At 40.8% G+C, this 15,606-nt stretch overlaps 1 long non-coding RNA gene across 1 annotated transcript; it reads left to right on the forward strand.

Annotated features, from left to right (window-relative positions):
* The first annotated feature begins 571 nt into the window (after positions 1-571).
* On the forward strand, positions 572-11,728 carry LOC308190588. Its single transcript, XR_013947353.1, has 3 exons — positions 572-877; positions 6,252-6,341; positions 9,102-11,728. It is a non-coding gene; the product is annotated as an uncharacterized lncRNA (long non-coding RNA).
* Positions 11,729-15,606: the final 3,878 nt, after the last annotated feature.

Consider the following 15,606-nt stretch of genomic DNA (forward strand, 5'->3'; position numbering starts at 1 on the left):
GCTACCAACAGACTTTGAACCCACTTCAATCCTCCTTCCTGTGTATATTTTCTGAAGCTTCTTCTGAGCTTTGTATTTCCTGAACCACAGAAGTGCCTAGTTTCCTGTCATTAAAAAGTGAATATAAGCTTTTACATAATCTGAGTGATCACGGCTTTAATGGCCTAATTCTCCTCTCTCTCGCACCAGACTTACTGTTACACACTGTTGTTGTTCAGATATGTTGAGTTTTACCAGTATAACTAGCATGAGAATCAGGCCTACAGACCTCAGATGAACCAGTCTACATAAATTTTGCTGTTTATAACTAGTCTTACTTCCGACACACATCTAAATGTATGTGATGTGGTTTGGGGTGAGGAGATAAGTACACAACATGACGTCCCTGTTGGAGCAGTATTATTTTAAGTTTATTGCTATGACCGATTTTTCCCCTTCAGCTATAAATTTGCCCATGGGTGCTCCAGCCCATGAGCATTGCTCCAAGGCTGTTTATGCACACACAGAGCCCTGAATTGCACAACTGTCCTAAATGAACTGGGGCTGGGAGAATGAAACATTTCTCTCTGTGTCTTCCTACTTCACGTGAAATGGGATTTATTTTTGCAGGTTGGTCTGTGGGAGATGGTGTGACAACAGCAGTGATCAGCGTTTGCTCTGATTCTGAGGTCACCACCCACCTGATGCACAGAGATAAACAAGATCTTGCCTCTCACACTGCAGAAGTTTGCTTTGGAGATACGACCTTCATGAGTGCAAACTAGCACAGCTCTACTGCTTCAGTAATATTTAGAGCTATGGCACTTTCACACAGAGATCCAGTTTGTGCCCCTGGATGCACGGTTCAAGACTGGGCTTTCCTAGGCGTGAGTACGAGGTCAGACCTCGACCTCCTCTTGCTACTCTCCTCCCTCCATCACTTGCTTATGGGTCAGGTTTACTCAGGGCCACCAGGGACAGTGCAACTCTGAACCAAATCCCTCGATGGCCCAGTTACATCCTGGGCTGGAAAGCGACATTATTGCATTTACTTCAACAAAGCTGGTGGTGATCAGTAGGTGTCAGCACTGAGACACATCCTTTTTGGAGGGAGTAGCAACTCTTGTCCTAGCCCTAAACTCTGTTGGCTTTTTTGTTTGTTTGTTTGTTTTATTCCAGCTCTAAACTAGGGTTTAGTTGAGGGACATGTGAATTATGGTGGCCTTTGTCACAGCCTAAGTCCCAGTTTTGGTGACTTGGTGACTGATGTCTACCCATAGAGAACAATTTGCAATGACCAGAGCATGTGTCCAGAAGGGTTCTCAGCAAGATGAAATTGAACATCTGGAACTAATGTAGGACGCTAAAATTTCAACGAGGTTGAAACTAAGCCAAAAACGGACACCAACAGATATAGAGAAGGCCAGACCCGGTTCACGTATATTGTTGTGGAAAGAGGGGTTATAGACTGGAGAATCAGATGGAAATTCCTAGGTAATATTCCAGTATATCTGTATCTATCATGATTCTTTCAAAAGGACTATAATCTCATTAAAGTGAGAAATACTAAAATTAAATCTTCTACCACACTTTCCCGAGTAACAGGAAAAAGTAAGCACTGATTACCATCTACATTTTATCTGCCTGCTCACGGGCTGTAAGTGATCTTTGTAAAAGAGCACGTAGAATATCATTAGGGATTTCTAACTTATTTTTTATTAGCAGACTCCTTGTGCTGAAGGACAGGTGAGCAGACATTGTTCGTGAAAAGGTTTAATGCCTGTTGTTTAAGGTATTTGGAGATGTTACATAAATATCTTTTACCATGACAGTAATGTTCTCTATTATACTTGCAAAGAGCACTGGTGTGGTGTCAGACATGGGCTGTGGGAAGGCTGAGAAGGGATGTCATTCTGTCATGGCATTTGCATTTCAGTGCTTGTTTGAATGCTTGGATACAGGGTGTTGTTGGAACTGCTTAGTTCCATATGTTATGTCGCTACACCCACACATGTAGTTGATGCTGTGGGGGGGGTGCAACAGCAGATTTTCTCCTGTCTCTGAAAAATTGTGTCATTATTGGTAGCCGCTACAGCCAGACTTCCAGCAGAAAATTTTGGGACCTTTGTTCTGCTGACAATGAAGAGGAAGTTAATTCTTAAATAGTGTCTACTGGTTTGTCACCACTGCCTTTGTAGAAGGAAACATCATTAGCAGAATGGGTACAGTTTTGCCCCAGGCAGGGACCAGAACCACAGAGAGAGGATTTAGTCTAAGCCATGCAGATATGTATACTTTCATAATATTTCTGCTCTGCACTGAAACAGAGGAGACTTAAAAATTGTTTATGCATAGGTAAAATAGTAAATCACCCCACCACTTTTCAGTGTTGTGAACACCTGCCTGTTATGTGGAAAACCCAGGCTTAAGGACTTACTCTACCTAGTTCAGAATAGGAACTTAAATTTCACTCTCATGAACTACAGGTGAGTGCTGTAACCACTGAATAATTTATCAAGTGTATCAAATGTTAATTTAAATAAAGTAGACCTTTAAAAGAGGTAGGAGAGAGACACAACCCAGAAAAGTCTCATGGCTTGAGAACACATCTAAGACAGAAAAACGAAAGTTTGCATTCTGGTTTGAAGCAAGCAGAACGGGAAGTTGAACTGGACTGAAGGTCTTGGCGGTGCATGCTGTCTCCTGATGAAAGTCATAGAAAAGGTTTAGCCACAATGAATCATCAAATTCTACAGGGGGAAAAAATAAAAATAAATAAAAATAAAATAAAGACCCACACAAAAACACTTCCTTGGAAGTTTACCAGTAAATTCTAATGTGTCTGATCCACACAGTCTGCTGAATGCAGTGGGCATATTTCCATTGGCCTCAGAAAGATTTCAGTGACGCTCAGGTTAATCAAACATGATTATTGCAAGAAGATTAGACCAGGGGAGAGAGTGAGAGAGAGAAAAAAAATGGTGATTTTTAAAATGAGTGGGAACAAGAAATGTGGTCAATCACTCAGACCACATTTGAGTCAGGAGATATGTAGTGAGTATGGAGAAAATAGAGAACACTGGACTCTGGAGCAAACAACTCACAAATTTCCAAAGATACGGGAGGCAACATTCTGAAAAAAGTTTAACTTTTAGTCATCACATTCCAGCTCTTGAAAAGGGAAAGAGAGTAGATGATGAAGAGTAAAAGGAATGGTTTCTTTGCCTTGAGACTATCCCATCTTTCTCTCACTGTGAAGGCATGCATGACTAACAACATAAAAGAGAGGAGAGTTTAATATATAACAAAGAAGAGAGCAGGAACTTTTAAAAAGCTAACTTTTCATGTAGGTTGGGCATGACACTGTGTAGAAAGCTCAATGTACTTCATTCATCAAAGCAGATAGCAAGATAAATACTCAAGACTGACTCTTCCAACAAAATTATTTCCTCTATATTAAGAGTGGGCAAGTGCATTACACCTGCAAAGGAAACTTTCCAACTTTATCCTTCACATGGTCAAAGCATCTTTTGCGCTCTGACTCAGTGGAGGAAGGATGAGGCCTACTGAGTCATATTTATAGCTATTGAGTCCATGGGAGTACAAAAAGCCTAGTCATTGGGGTCTCCACATCAGGTGGTAAAAGCTGGTTTATTCATGGGGCAAAATCAGAACAAATGTCAGAGATGAGAAACAAATCAAACATGAAAGGTCTGAGACGTTTGTCCTAAAGAAAGGCTGGGAACAGAGACGTGCAGAAGGTTTGAGAACACTTCAAAGTTAGGTTGCAAGGCTCAGATGTACTGTTGCCAAAAGCACTGACTAATTGAAGGTACAATGATTCAAGAAAACATTTCCAGAAATATTTGCATTGTTTTCCTACCAGTTTGTGCCACTTTCATGCCAGTTCTCAGGCTTGAAGTTTTCCGGTTTGCAAAGTGGGGGATCCCTGTGATCCATTCATTACAAAGTATTGCTGTCACCCAGAGGAGGAGCTGGAAGGCTCAAGGAACATTTGGGCTTTTGCAGATAACAAAGGAGAGTGACATTTTCTAAAGCACTCACAAGTCAGATACTTGCAAGTATTTCACAAGGAAAGACAAAACTTGAATTATTAAAAAGTGAACTGAGTGCAGCCAACTGAAAAACTGAATTTTATTTAAATCACTGTGATAAAATGAAATTTTATTATCATCAGCTTTGTTTACACCATAAGTATTGATTTTAAAAAGTGAAAAATAAATTTTTGTAACAAGCCTTATAAAAAATCCAGAATCTTAATTTTTGCTTCAGCCTGCTACTGCTGGCACAGGAATGCAAAGACTTAGAAAACAAAAGCATGAGATTGTTTCAAGAGAGACTCACTGGGAGAGTAATACTAGCAGTGCATCAATCCCATGTTACCAGTATGGAGAAACAGACCAACAGAATGTAAGAGACCAGCATGAGTTCACCTCAGAAGCTCATGAAAGAACAGACAATTCAACCTATTTCCTGACTTAGAGCCTCATGTCTCACCCACAAGACCAGCGTTCTTCCCTATAGATACCTTTATCTCGTGTGGTTTGGGTATGTTTAAGTGTATAAAATTACATTTTTGCTATTCTGCTTTTTCAGACGCTGTCTATGAAGCAAGATAATCATATGTTAGAGGTCGTATTGCCTGCTGAAGACAGTAGCAGAGCTTCCGGTGATCTTGGTGATGCTCTATCACATATTTAATATTAACAGGCCATTCTTGTTGTACAATGTGTGGAGAAATCATTTATCCCCTTCACCTCAATTTGCCACTCTCTACCTGAGGGAAAACAATATTTTCTTATAGGCCACATGCAGATTCTAGCAGGAAATATTTGAAATGTATCAGGCACTTGAATTTGGGATTATTATTCCTATGAGTTTGTTACCATTAGACCTGCTAGGGAAAGGTCTATATGGGCTGGTTGATATTATGTTATGTTATATATTATGTTATATAAGTATGGGGTGCAGTTCTCCTGAAAATGACTAAAATTGACTGTAATTTTGTGGAGTACCCATTTCTGCTGAGGAAGAGTCATGTCTTGCCTCCTGGTTTCTCCCAGGAAGAACCATGAAATTCGGAAAGAAAATCACCACCACAGAAATATGGATGATAAACTTGTAGTGTTCCTGCCTTCTCCTCCCCTCCTCCCCAAAGCTGTTCAGTATGTTTTATGCAACCATAAAAGTAATTCCTGTGTAGCTGAACATAGGTGTCCTAGACTCAACTGGACTGCAAATAGAAAAAAATTGAAGAAGCAAACAATTGTCAGCATGTGTGTTCTCGTGTGTTGGTACTCTGTGAGCTCAGAAGACTGGATTTGCCCTAGGCGTCCTGTAGCCATCAGAACAGGAGAGCTTCCTCCAGACAGACAGACAGAGCTGCAGGGTACACCGAGCTCCCCTTGGGGGCTGCCTGTCTTCTCCACTGATGATAAAAGGTGTGTAGGTTAACTTGTAATAGGAAATGTCCCCATTAACTGAAGTTCAGTTTTATGAGTCATCCCATTATAGTGTAAAACTGATTTGCAAAAGGGAGAGATGGTTCAGAAAAAAAAAAGAAACAAACAGATAAGGTTTTGTGGTGGAATAACAGCTACGACATTATGGCCTGTATAAATAAAAACTTAATGCCTTCCTTCTTCGGAGAGGAGGAAAGAGATTTTAAACTCTGAAAAACACCTGAATATAAAACTCATCATATGGAAACACAAATAGGAGGCCTGCATACAAACAGAGCCAGTTCCTTTTGCATAAATTCTGGACAGCCAGAAAAATTGAGACTGAGTTTTCCACTTTGCAAGCAACTAACTTAAGGAGCACAAAGCAGGCTGAAAATAACTGTGCTTGCTCAAACGTGAGCTGTTCAATGGCACTAAATGGTAGATCATCAGAAACCAGCAACTTGCTGGGTGTTCAGGGAAATCACTGCACCAAATGTGTTGGACGTGTTTTATGAAATGGGAGTCATGCTCTGTAGCCACTCTCACTTAGAGCACTTCCTTCTGCTCCACTCACTCACACAAAGAAACACACCTGTAAGCTATGCACTGAATGCCAAGAACTCCTTTACCGGACTTGTTCCAGCAAAAGAATTAAAACCTTTAAAAGGAAAAAAAAAATGGTTTTGCTCTTTCCCACACTCCACTCCTGCTTTCTGGAGAAGGCGGGAAATGAGTGACTTTGACCTATGCTTGTATTGCTGCCAGATTCTTCAACACATTAATCTGTTTGCTCTGTCTTTGTTTCAGTGATGTGTTGTGTAACTTGTGAGCAAGCAGAAAGCCAACTATGCACCAGCAGGAAGGCTTGGAGTACTCTGATTTTTGGCATGATGTGAGGTATTGTGAACTGGTATTAAGTATCTGACAGTTAGCCCTCGGAATTGGCAGCCATACCCTGGAGACCAGTATCCTGAATAACCTAATATACAGAGTATAGCTGGGACCAAACCGTGGTTTCATTCATCCCTTGTGCACACATGCACAGAGCAGTGAGCGTTTGGGACTCACTTGAGTGCATCCTGTATGAAAGCGAAGCACCACACTCAGACCTTTGTGCTGCAGAAGCTATGACAGGTAACTCCACACAAAGATGTTGTGCCATATAGACATCAGAAATGATGGAGGGATGACAATGCTGAAAGTACCCAAGGTGAAAAGCTCAACAGAAAAAAAAAATATATATATATATATGAGAGATCTTTAATCTCTTGCCAATCACACATATCATTGATAGTAGCCCCAAAGTTGTAGAAGCTCAGAGGCTGTGGTAACAGGGCATCTTAGATGACACACTGACCTGCGCTCTCCAGCGAGAAGAGCAGGTCTCTCAGTCATAGGGTTTGCTTCTCAGCTGATTTGCTGCCTTTATGCAGTTCTGCTGAGGTCCATGCCATAACTCAACCAACCAGCCATGACACAGAGCTTAGCTTTTCAGGATTTCACCAGATACCTTTCCACTGAGCTAGGGATAACAGGCACTGCACTCTGGGGGACATTTCAGGGCATGTCTTTTCTTTCTCGTGTAAAGGAAATAGTCCTGCACAGAAAAGTCTGATGAGCCTAAATACTCAGGCATGTTGTTTTAGATGGTATGCAAATATAAGGTCTCTCGAAGTCAAGAGCTGGCAGTGCTTCTCAAACAAGGGTTCAAGTCCCTGCTGCAAGAGAGATCATTTTACCAGATAACCAGTTCTGGACTATGGCATCCTCTGCGCAACTGAAAGGCCTTGTGAAACTGTAGCTGCCACTCAGATGAGTGCCCAAAAGCACATGTGCTCTTCAGGACACACAGGACACAGAGTGATCAGACACTGCAGCTCACCCTACTCAAGGATCCCCCCTGCCATGGGCAGGGATGAGCTGTACTCTGTTCATACAACTCCAGACTCACTGCTGTGTAACCAACTGCAAATTTTGGTGGTTTACATCCATTTCATACTTCCAAATACACGTTGCATCGTAGTCATGCTTACTAGTGCTTTAGTCATCAGATCGTAACTGAGAGTGGAGCTGTTTTGCAGTCACAGGTTCACTGCTTAGCACTTTGAATGCTTCTCAGCCACTCTGCTGCTCTCAGGGCAGCCCTTGCATTTTGGGGGGGAAGTTTTGCAACCTAATTTAATATGGAGAAGCTCTGTCAGTTCCTGCAGAGACTCCTGAGGATCTCTGCTTGTCACTGGCAGAACCATGTGCAACTGCATTAGTCTGGTTTGCTTTTCAATTAGCAGTCAGTCTGCAACCAGCAGAAGCCTTGAAAGAATTGATTGAAATTCTCACAACCAAATGGTATCAACGTGGAGCCCAGAAAGACATATTTTCATTTAAAACCCACAGAAATAGAGACCAGGATGGGAAATAACAATTCAATACCACAAGTTAAAGGTAATTGCAAAGCGTGTTAAACTTGGATAGATGGATTCAGGCAACAGGATCAGTGATCTCAGTTTTCCACAGGTTTCTTTCCTGCCTGAAGGCAGAAGTCTGAACTCATCTGTTAGAAATACGTATGGGATGGTGCATACACTAACTTATTTTGCTTTTCCTAAGAGAATAATCAACTTCCCAGGATAAATGCTCTTTAAAGGAAACTATTGAAAAATACTAAAGGTTATAATGAAGTCTTTGTTAATGGTTAATAGGAGACAGACTCAGGGCAAAAACTTCCATCTATTTCCCCTTCACTGCTGTAGTCTGGCAGTCTTTAATGTCATTACACAACAACACCATGAGAAAGAAAAGGAAGACTATTCCTCATTTTATTCATGCACAGAAGGAGAAGTACTCCTTTTCAGAGAGGGTGAAGCTGCATGCTATACATCTTACTCTTCTCTCTCCAAAATCCATCTCTTTTCTTTGCCAGATCTGATGACTATCAGACTCTTTCCTAAACCAATTCAGCTCATGAAACCAGCAAAGCACTAGGAAAAAATAAAAGTGAATGCTTTTCTGCTGGTTTCATGAATTGAAATGGCTCAGTAAATGTCATCTGAGCACCAAACCATACAAAGAAATGAGGACAGCCCAATGCGCAAGAAGTGGAGTTAAGAAAAGAAGGGGATTGGGCTTCCATTTTCTGGCAGCAGCAAGCTGCTGGATCAGCTCAGCTGTAACTAGTTTGTAACTTCACTCAAAGACTGTAAAGGAGGAGGGAACTGAATCTGGTTAGTGCCCTCAACATGCAGCCATCCTACATTTCACATTAGTTACGGCCAGGGCTTAACCTCTCATAGTCTGAGAAGGATGCTTTATGGCCTGAGCTCACAGGCTTTGACTGGTAGCTGGAAGATTCATAGGCACTGTTCCTTCATGTGTGCAGAAAGATGTGCGCATGAGAGAAGATACTAAACGGTCCTGAGCAAAAGGGAAGTACGAATTTGTGGGAAGAATGGGGAAATTTAGTCAACCACTAAATGTTACTCAGCAGATGCTTGCTTTCAATGTTTTTTTTACACCCTATAGAAAAAGAAGGCCTTTTCTAAAAGCTCATTTCTTTCCTTAAGGTGTTAAAGTGACAATACTATAAAGATGTGATTACCTGAAACGTGATAGATGATGGTGTTTGTTTTTTGTTTGTTTGTTTGTTTGTTTGTTTTTCAGGAGCATTATTCCAGTGAGGCAAATTGTTGTGTGACCTCTGAAGCAGCTTTGTTGGCACCAGTGACATGGTGGCAAACAAACAGCCAGCAGCCAGCCTCTTCATCTGACTTTTCCAAAGCAGCCAGCAGATCATGTAATGACACTAAGAAAATCACGTGGGAAACCACACGCATTCCAAGCAAAGGCAAGCAAAGCGAAGAGGAAACTGAACTTCTCAAACCCACTGTTTAACATAATAACATTTGGGGAAACCTTATCAAATCATGCAAGAATGTTACAAAGCAGGAAAAAAAAAATAAGGACACAGCCCAGTGTTATTCATCCAAATAACAGCTAAAAAAATATCTATCAATGGTATGCAAATGTCCTGACAAAAACTTCACAATGAAGGTGTTGTTTCATTTCTGTTTGCCTTGCCAGGCATATGTCTTGAAGCCTGGTTTTCTAGCCTTTTGCATTGTGCCTGTAGCGTAATGGCACTTGGTGACAAAATCATGTGCTTGGAGTTATTACAATCTTTAGCACTTTCAATTAAGCCACAGTGGCTTTAAAAGAGAAACTCCTAGCTGTCTTCACTGCTTTCTCTTCTGTTTCCTCCTAGCTTCTGCATCAAAATAGCTGGGCTTTGCAGCTTGAAAACTGCTGGTCTTCTGCCCTTTCAGATTTCCCTTTCCTGTTCTGCAATGTCCTGCAGTTCCCCTGAAGTGTCTCTTTCAGTGGGATTTAAATGCACGGTCCGTGGTCATGGTTTAGCAGCACACAGAGAAGCTGGAGAGGAAAAAGAAGTAGGGGGAGGATGCAAGGTTCAAAACCCTCCTTCTGCATTATAAGGGTCCTCTAGTCAGTGGAAAGCATTTCCCAGATTGTGTTTGCACTAAACAGGGCTGGACACAGAAGCCAGAGACCTTTTCCGTTAAACCAGGCATTGCTAGAGCGCGCACCACAATGCCACAGATGAACCAGCTGTATGCAAACTCAGGTATCGCACACCCCTTAGGGACTCACATAATTTACCAAAACAAAACTTTACCTCCTCTCTGTCTGCAAAACACCTCAAAGGATTTGTAGCCAATGTCTGCCTTTGAATCTTTTTTGATCCAGTCCTACATTCTGAGTCTGACTAGAGTCTGCTCGACTACTGCACAACACTTATATGAAAAGCAGAACCTGCATTTTCTGTCTTGCCCACTGGGAGTACCCATGCAGTATGGTCCACCAAGATCTATTCATTTTCACACTGATCTGAATCACAGGGATTGAGTCTTATCTCACTTGGAGTTCTACAAACCAGGAGAAATGTCAGTAAGGCCAGTGGGGAAACATTACATGGTAATTTGCTTTTCCTTCTAACAGAGCAGTGCAATAATAGTTTTTTAAGCCTACAGAGGACCATCTCACAAGGAGAGAATATTCAGTCGTATTTAAATGGATTTTTACATCTCCTTTGCACCAATGGAGTCATGTGGAACAGACATAATGAGGCCAAAGTATTGCCCTGCACTTCTCTGGCTATTTATTTGTTAAATAAAACATGATCAGGGAGCAATCTGTCGCTGTAGGACCGAGGACACTTTGCCCTTTGTGGCCCTAAAATGTAAATATTATTTGTAGGGGAATTTTTTTCAGCTCACAGTGCATGAACTAATGTAACATTTTCTTAAGATGAAACTAAGAATTTTGATTACCTTCCTTCAATGTAACGTGAGGGTTTACAGGTGCAAAGTCAGATGTGATATTCCTCTGGGATATAGGGGGGAACCTCATGGCTGTCTTGTCTATGCTGCATATAGGAAAGCTTGGAACAGAAATTATCCTTCAAGCATTGCCTGAAATAGTGCTATTTGGCACATTTCCAGATCATGCCACACATCATGATGGCAATTAAACAATACTGATCTTTTGTCCCATGCTCTCCCTTCCCTTCTCTTTTATTCACCAGTAGCCCACGTCCGATGCATTTTACAGAGGCATTAAACTAGTAACTGAGCACAACTTGACCATCTGTACTTTGCTTGCTGACTGAAGGCTGATTGTTGAAGAGCTTTGAGAGTCCTAGAGGAAAAATATTCTGTATGGACAAAACAGCACTAGTGTGCCTTGTTCGTTAGTATTTGACAAGCTATGACTCAAATACACACGTCAAATGGTAAACTGGGTGAAAAGATGCTTTCTTTCTCAGGATTTTTTTTTCTTCTGGTAAAAGATAGCTACATTTCAGTGTCTAAAGTGCTTATACTCTATTCAAAATTAAAACCACAGTATCAGGTAATGTGCTACTTCATATGTTAATATAAATGTCCTCACTTTACAGACTATGTTCTCCTCCAGTGTAGAATATAAGATATAAGAGGATGAGCATTTTTTTTTTCTTGTTATGATGGTAAACAGGTGCACCATCACTGTGCCTTGTTCACAAATGACAACAGCCAAATAGGGAAGAGAAACAGAACAGAAGCCAAAATTATATCACAAATGTAACCTAAAAAATTCTAAGACAGGAAATCAAACAAAATGTGTTGAGGTATTTGATTTGTTTGACAGATGTTGGTATGTTCCACACCATCTATTAAAGTACGCCTCTTTCCTCACCTTCCTTCCCACCATGCTGAAGCTACTGCAGATACCCAGTTCCATAACAACTCAATTTAGACAGACGTAACCTTTAAGAGCCCCAAAAGTGCAACATCCCAACGTGGGCACTTCACAAGCACTGAATGAATCACACGCAGATGACAGACAAGTCAGTTCAGATGGCTAGACCAAGCAGGACTGCAGTGGTATCAGCTTGACAGGCAAAAGTAGCAGTATATTGGATTATTTAATCACTTTTGAAAGTTTTGTAGGTGTTATAGGCAAGATCTTATGCTGTCTCTTCACACTGTGTGACTTTTTAAATAGAGGTACTCAAAGCTGTAATCCCTTTCTCAGAACAGCAGGACGTGTTTCAGCAGAAAGAGCTTCCTGCTACCTGTCAGCTCCATCCACCAGCCTGCTGGGCTAGATTTACCATCAGTTCACTTCAGGGTCTTATCCCTGTTTCCCACAATATCTTTAATATTTTCTCAATATTCTTTCTCTGTAGCAAACTTTTCTTTGTTGTAAGAGCCTAGATCACTACAGAGCTTTATCAGCCTTGCAGGACAAAGGTGAGGGAGGTCATAGACTTTCTAAGTCTTATCTTTTCTACATTTGGAGAATGGGTACTGATTCCATCACCTGATTTGGGAAACAAACGTCCCCTTGGCCTTTCTGTCACATGTTGACTCATCCTTTTAGAAGTAAACCACTTGGAACATGATTGTCTGAAGTGCGTTCCTCCAGGGAACTTGCTGGGTCATAACTCCTGGGAGAGTCTTGAAAAGGTGCCATTTCTTTGGGCATTGCTCAGGACCCATCACTGTCCATTACCTCTATCTCCTTTTTGTCCCCCTTTGGACATAGGTATGAGGGAACAGAAAAGCCAGCACTCTTCACACACTGTGACTTTTATAATGATTGCACAAGGAATGAATCAAAGGACTTTCATAATCTAAGGTAAACCTTTGCCAAGACAACATGGCCTTGATTTCTTACTTTCCAATTTCAGATTGCTAAATAGTGACCCCAACAGTGACTCCACCTTTAAATATCCACATTTCCACCCCTACTTAGCTCTTTTTTTTGGTCACATTTATTTCACAAAATTGTGTATTTGTCTTGGACGGCAAGAGTTTCCTCCCAGGCAAACCAGGTACTGTAACGTGATACATTTGTTTTTATGTCACCACTTAATGTAGCCTGGTATATCTGACTATTTTATTAACTACTTGGTCCTCTTTCCCACCTTCAGATGAGCTCATTCCACTAACTGTGAAAGGGTCATTTCCCCATTTATACAATTTTGCCCTTGTTGCCCACACCACACCTCCAGATTTTAGCAATTAGTACAAACTGGAGAGTACAGATGAATCACCATCAGATTCAATAGCTACCTGAGCTTTCTTCATTTGACTTGCAAGAAAGTCTGGAGGATTTTTTTGCTCATACCACATTACCAGACCTGCAAACTGCTCTTCAGCACAAACACTGCTCCACGCAATGTGTGGCCTCATGTATGCTGTCTCTGTTTTTACTTTGGGTTACATACAGCACCAGAATAGAAAACATGAGTCAGAAAGGTTAAGGGTTAAAATGTTAAAAACAGAAGAGGAGAAAATTCATTCAGAAAACTGTGGTTTGTAATGGAGGAGAGGAAGTGCTGTACAATTTCTTGTAAAGCCACAATGGCCAGCTCATCAAAGGAAACCCCTCCTATCAGAGGCTTGCACAATGCCTCCCAAAGTCTGAACGGCTGCCAAGCCATGACCATGCAGTTAAAGGAGCGCAACAAAGAACCTCCAATTAAGAGAATATTTCCATCTTCCTGTCCAGCTTATTCCCCATCTTCTTTTTTTCTTCCTTCCCCTTGCATTAATTATTTTATAACAACATTGTCTTTCTTAGTGATTTTTTTTTTTTAATTAGCAAAGGCTCTCCAGAAATTGCTTGCATGAGACAGAATGAGCCAACCTAATTACTCACTGATTTGGATGGAGGGGTCCTGCAGCAGCTGCCCCACTCTCCCAGCTTGGCTGCATGCTCTTACTGCTTCTTTTGAGGCTAGCACTCACCAGACCACCATCATGAGACAGCTAACTCACTATTTAGCTTAAAAATATCCCAGCATAAATCCTAGCAGCTTTTTGCTTGGTCAGCCCACAGAGATGGCATTGAACATCATAGCCAGCATGGAGATGGGGTGGGACCATGCGGCTGGAGGCCATAAACAGAGGGCCACAACATCTCTCCCCTTAAGTTGTGAGAACCCAGCAACTCGGCTCGGCTCTTTAGGAAACCACAGCTTCAGCATGTCTGTGATGATACTTGTCCTAGACTACAGTGTGCTAGGTTCAGGACAGTGTCTACATATATGTATTTAGTGAAAGGTTGACTTTGCAGGCTCTGAGATGGGGACTTTCCTGAGATTTCCATTTTGGTAGAGTTTGTGGAACAATGGCTTTAATTTTGTTCTCCATACCTCTCATTTCTTCCCTTTTGACTTCAATCACTTTCTACAACAGAGCTTTCCTCCCCCCAAAAAAGTTTGTGTTGATCTCTCTTGACTGCAATTTCCCATAAATGAACAAAGAGTTGCACAGCCTTGCTCTATTTAACCAGTCTTGGCTTCTCATTGTCTTTTTTTTACTACCATAAACTCTTCAGAACAAGGATGGTTTATTCCAACTGTTATGTTTGATATCTCATGATTTACTACTTTAACATGAAAAATCAAGCCCCAGAAAGAAAGTTACACAGCAAAGTTTCCTCTCCACACCCTTTCCCCAAAGCTTATGTTACTTATGACTTTCCTAACCTTGGTTGTTTAAATATGTTCTAAGACGATGTCTCCATGGCATCTCCTATCCATCCATTCCAAGTCTTTGCTATTCTGACCATTAGACTGTCCCAACATTCAGTTTGCCTAATGCTCAGCCTTATTTTCTATTATTGAATTTGTGACCATCAGTTCTTGTCCTGCCTTTCACAGACATAGAAAATATATTCTTCTTCCTTGTAGTAAGCTCTGCATAACTGAAGACTGTTACATTTCACCTCATTTTTCTCTTCTTTAGGGATAAAGTCCAATTCTTTCAAACTGTTCTTGCAAGTTCATGTTTTCTAGGTATCTGGCTGTGAACAATGAATTTTTCTCACAGCTTTTCTCCAGAGGCTTGTAAATTAATCTACCACTTTCTATGTGTATTTTCAGGATGGACACAGCACTTCAGCAGATCTCTGGAGATTCAGTGGGTAGAATAATTATTATATAACCCAATCAGAAATACCAATCATCTCATGTGTTGTTGATGATGCAGTCTATTTCCAAGAGATTTATTTATTTATTTATTTTATTTTCCTGCAGAATGGCTGCTGCCTGGTTAGGTATTCCCCAGTACAGGTGTACATACTTCTACATGTAAGGCATAGACTGTCTCTGAGGCATGACTCCAAAATACAAACTCGGTGATACCTCCTTTGAAATAACACCCTCTATATTGTTGCAAGATCCTTTTGAATTTTATTCTTGTTCTCTAATGGACCCTTTTCTAGCTACTATGATTGGAGATTTAATAAGTATATTTTAATAAGTATATTTTACTGCAGAACATATGAGTTAACAGTACAAGCCCTTGTAGAACCACTTAGCACAGCCTTCCACTTGGAAATGAATCACAAAAAAACTGTTTTCTGAAAACAGTCTTCCAAGCAGTTTTGCTTCCACATTACTGTAGTTGTATCTGACTTCTTGTTCTCTTTCATTTATAAAGATATATATGAATAAGAATAAAATGCCTTACTTTAAAAATAGTAGGTTTATAGCTTTTCCCTTATTCTCAAAATGCCTCACTCTGAGATGTAAAAAATTCAAAAACACTTGAAAATTTTTGTCCCATTTCATTTTCTCTTCAGTTTCCGCAAGTTACAG

Source organism: Anser brachyrhynchus, assembly GCF_964034855.1.
Source record: "Anser brachyrhynchus genome assembly, chromosome: 2".
NCBI classification, from domain to species: Eukaryota; Metazoa; Chordata; class Aves; order Anseriformes; family Anatidae; genus Anser; species Anser brachyrhynchus.